The following is a 5,528-nucleotide window of genomic DNA, read 5'->3' on the forward strand; positions in this document are numbered from 1 at the left end:
GTTATGTGTACACATTTAATCAGTTTATTAGTACTGTAGAGTATAACTTTTTTTTTCTTTGCTTCCACACAAATACTTTGTAAGTACCAGTCTAAGCAATTTGGCAAAACAATAATGTAAAAACCCATTTCCAAGATCAACCAGATGGGCATGCAAAGAAAATCTGGGAATCATCACTTTAATCCATTTTAACAATAGTTCCCCTCATTTTTACTCTCCAAATAATCCTTCTGACAGTTCAAAGGAGAAAAGTTTTTTGTTACATTCACGTATCTTTGCCCTTGGAGAGACATGTTACCCTGAAAGAAGGGGTGTAACACCTTCATGTGACTTCCTGCCTCTATGTTTGTCTTCTCTGATATCTTTTCATATTAAATGTCTTCCCAGAGCCCCAGAAGAAATATCTTCTGTCCTTGTACTAGGGTAGCCTTTTATAATGGGGGAGAAATTTGTTTTCTTGTCAGATTGAACAGTCTTCAAGTACCAACAGCCTGCCTGGCCAACTGGCTATTTTAGTGATCTTCCAGTATTCTAAGGAGGACTGACAGAACTGTATCTAGCTTACATCAGTTCACTGACCCATTGATACTTAAACTAGGAAACTGGTTGGCCTGATTTCTTGGCAAAAGACATCCGCCAAAATAAATTTGACCAATCAGATGTGCTGGGAGGGAGTGACAGGTTCAGGATGGGTAATGTCATCGCTAACTAATGAGGATTTCCTATCCTCATTTAGTTCCTTATTCACCAAATGTCTCCAATGCACACATGCCTAACAATTCAGTAATCCCTTAAATGCAAATGCACACATGCCTAACAATTCAGTAATCCCTTAAATGGCAAGGGTGAAGAGGCTAGGCTCTTTAAAAAGAAAGAAATATTATTTAATGAGCCAAAAAGGATTGAGATGACAACCTTGTACATACCTTCAGCATACCTGATTATGATTTACTCCTCTGTAACTTGATGTTCAGATGGCACTAAAGTAAATGCTCCAAATCAATGCACCAATCTCTCAGTCCTCACTGGAGCCAACTAGTGATCAGTCTTTTTCCGCTTTGCCTCATTGATGTAACCTGCCTGACATCTGTGGCATGAATCTGCAAGCCATGCCCTAATCCATTTCACACCAAATAATTTGTACCCTCAAGAAACCCTTATTTCCTTAGAAACATGTAATATTCTTTAGAATATGACAGTTGTTAACCATCATATTCCTAATCCCTCCATTAATAGTAACAATCCTTGCCCCAAAGGCACTTACTGCGCCTCTTACCAACTTTGATCTGATCTTTTACCATTTTCCTAGGGTCTCTGTCACTTTGTATTGCCTTAGCAACAATGACTTGTAACTGCCTTCTCTCTGGACAATGTGGGCTTTAAGGACAGGTCATGATTTAATAAGAAAAAGGAGGGAGGGATCACAACAATCACATTTGAAAAATACAAATTGTAAAAGCAATGCACTTTGATAGCTCTTAGTGGAAACTTCAACTCCCCTCTTTCAATAGTGAGTAAAACAATAGATAGAAGGTCAAAAGGAAATAGAGGATTTGAACTAAACCATAAGCCAGTTATACCTATAACCTAACATCTATACAGAACACTCCACCCAACACCTCCTGCATACAAATTCTTCTCAAGTGTACACGAAACATTCTCTAGGATAGACCAGGGTATTAGGGCACAAAACAAGCATAAATGAGTTTTAAAGGTTAAAGTAATATAAAGCATCTCCTGGGGCCAGGCACAGTGGCACACACCTGTCATTCCAGCACCTTGGGAGGCCCAGGCAGGAGGATCTCTCGAGCCCAGGAGTTTGCGACCAGCTTGGGCAACATGGCAAAATCCTATCTCCAAAAGACACAAAAATGGTGGCATGGACCAGTAGTACTAGCAACTCAGGAGACTGAGGTAGGAGGATCGCTTGAGTCTGGGAGGTTGAGGCTGCAGTGAACCAAGATCACACCACTGCACTCCAGCCTGGGTGATGAAGTGAGACCCTATCTCAAAAAAAAAAAAAAAAAAGAAAGGTATCTTCTCTGATCAAAACAGAATGAAAACAGAAGTCAGTAAGAGAAGAAAACTTGAAAAACTAAAAAACACAAAAATGTGGAAATCAAATGACACATTTTTTTAAAAATTAAAAGATTAAAGAAAAAAGTCACAAAGGAAATTAGAAAATACTTTGAGATGAAAGAAAATGAAAACATACCACAATGTATGAATGTAGCTAAAACAGTGCTTAGAGAGAAACTTATAGCTGAAAACACTTACAATAAATAGATCAATAACCTAACTATATACTTTAAGGAGCTCGATAAATAAGTGCAAACTTAAACCAAAGATAGCAGAAGGAAGGAAAGAATACAGAAGAGAGATAAACAAAATAGAGAATAGAAAACAGTAGAACAAAACAGAACATTGGTTCTTTGAAAATGTTAACAAAATTGACAGACTTTTAGGTAGCCTAACCAAGAAAAAAAGGACTCAAATTATTAAATCAGAAATGAAAGTGAGAACATTATTACCAACCTTTCACAAATAAAAAGGCTTATAAATAAAAAGGAAGTTGGAGAATTCACACTTCCCAATTTCAAAAACTCATTACAAAGCTACAGTAATCAAAACAGTGTGATACTGGCATAAGGACAGACATATAGAACCATGAAATAGAATTGAAAACCCTATACATCTGTGCTCCATTGATTTTTGACAAGAGTGGCAAGACATTTCGATGAACAAACAAGAGTCTCTTCAACAAACGGTGCTGGGAAAACAACTGGGTATCCATGTGCAAGAGTGAAATCAGACCCCTACCCAACACCACATATAAAATTTAAGTCAAAATGGATCAAAGACCTAAATATAAGAGCTAAAACTATGAAACTCTGAGAGGAAGACATAGGGGTAAATCTTTTTTGAGACAAGAGTCTTACTCTGTCACCCAGGCTGGAGTGCAGTGGCACAATCTTAGCTCATTAGAGCCTCAACCTCCTGGGCTTAGGTGATCATCCCACCTCAGCCTCCCAAGTGTCTGGGCCCACAGCTGTGCACCACCACACCTGGCTAATTTTTGTATTTTTTTGTAGAGATGGGGTTTTGCCACATTGCCCAGGGTTGTCTTGAACTCCTGGACACAAGTGATCCTCCTACCTTGGCCTCCCAAAGTTCTGGGATTGCAGATGTGAGCTACTGTGCCTCGCTAGGAATATGTTTTTTACATTGGGTTTGACAATCATTTTTTAGATATGGCCCCAAGAACACAATCAGGAACAAGAAAAAATTGATACATTGAACTTCCTCAAAGCTAAAACTTTTGTGCAGCAAAGAACACTCTAAGGGAAGCAGAAACACAACACAATGAATGGGAAGAAAAATTTTCAAATAATATACTTGATAGGGGTCTGGTATCCATAATATATAAAGAATTCTAAAGACAAGTTCAAAAATGGGCAACGTCTTTAATAGACATTTTTCTAGAAAAGATAACAGCCTACAAGCACATCAAAAGATGCTTAATTACATTAGTTATTAAGGAAATGCAAGTTAAATCCACAATGATATTCTACTTCACACCCACTATGATGGTTTTAATTTTTTTAAAAAATAGAGGCTGGGCGCGGTGGCTCACGCCTGTAATCCCAGCACTTTGGGAGGCTGAGGTGGGCGGATCATGAAGTCAGGAGATCAAGAACATCCTGGCCAACATGTGAAACCCCGTCTCTACTAAAAATACAAAACTTAGCTGGATTTGGTAGTGCACACCTATAATTCCAACTACTCGGGAGCCTGAGGCAGGAGAATCATTTGAACCCGGGAGGCAGAGGTTGCAGTGAGCCAAGATCGTGCTACTGCACTCCAGCCTGGTGACAGAGCAAGACTCCATCTATAAATAAATAAATAAATAAATAAATAAATAAATAAATAAATAAATAAAAACTGTTGGCAAAGATGTGGAGAATTTGAAACCCTCATACATTGCTGGTAGGAATATTAAATGGTGCAGTCACTCTGGAAAATAGTTTGCCTGCTCCTCAACATGTTGATCATATAATTAACACTATGAGCCAGCAATTCCATATAAATTTGACAATTTAGGGGAAACTGACCAATATTCAGGTAATACCTCAAAGCCACAAATTACCAAAATTCACCCAAAATAAAACCGATAATCTGAACTTCTTAAAACCATTAAATAATTAAAATTTGTAGTAAAAACACTCCAGGAAAGAAATGTTCAGGCCCAGTTTATTTCCATGGAGAATTCTCACAGATTTACAGAATTAATACCAATTCTACACAAACTCAGAATTGAAGAGGGAATACTTTACAGCTCCTTTCATGAGGCCTGTATTAATTTCATAAAGATAAAGAAAACTAAAGACATATTTCTTATTCATGCATGTGAAAAAAAATCCTCAAAAAAATTTTTAAACAGTAACACAACAAACAATTCAATTCAAAAATGAGAAAAAGACATGAGGAGTCTCTGTTTTGTCACTGAAGATACACCAGTGTGTATTACATTTCCCACCCTGTACATTATGTTTTGGCATTTAAAAAAAATCCCTTCAGCCTGGGGAGTGACTGCCTCTCCTAGGTCTAGCTAATTCTTAGAGACAGCAAAGAGCCCAACCAGGTGCATGCTTTTGATATGCAAACTAATCAATCCAGAGCCATACCTCCTCTGTCTGGCCTGTATACCCCAGGAGACAATATTCCTCAACCTTAATCAGCCAGGGCCAGGTACCAGGCAACTAAGGGACCACTCCTTTAGTTGAAAACCCACCAGAATTATTCAACCTACCCAATCTTAAACTGTTTACCCTGCCTTACCTTGTCTTTTCCATGAAACCCCAATGAAGACTCTAGTCTCAGCCTTCCCCTTGCTCCTGTCTTCTGCCACCTGACCAAACCTGGTATTCCTCCCATGGCCCTATGTAGCATGCTATGCCTCTTTCTGCTAGGGAACCTGTCAAGTGACAGTCAACTTTTATTTCAATGGCATTGACCTTTATATGCCATCACTCAGTCACCCTATAAATAAGACCTGGGCACAGAATGCAATGGCAAATAAATGAAATGACAGTCAACATGATTTGAAATTAAGGAACTACAAATTAGAACCATAATGAGGTACCTGTTAAGATGGTTAAAATTCAGAATGTTGACACTAACAAGTATTGACAAAGATACAGAACTAGATCTCTCATATACTGGTGATAGAATTAAAAATGGTACGGTCACAAAAATACTTTTGCAGTTTCTTACCAAATTAAACATACATGTACCATGCTACCAAGCAATCTTACTTGTGGGCATTTATCCTAGAGAAATGAAAAGTTACGTTCACACAAAAACTTGAACACAAATGTTATGTGATTTATGTGTAACAGCTAAAAACTGGAAACTCCAATGTCCTTCAGTGGGTGAATATAAACACACTGTGGTGCATCCATATTATGGAATACTATAGCAACACAAAAGAACAAACTATTGACATACACAACAACTTCCATGGCTCT

This window comes from Macaca fascicularis, chromosome 15 (assembly GCF_037993035.2).
Source record: "Macaca fascicularis isolate 582-1 chromosome 15, T2T-MFA8v1.1".
Lineage (NCBI taxonomy): Eukaryota > Metazoa > Chordata > Mammalia > Primates > Cercopithecidae > Macaca > Macaca fascicularis.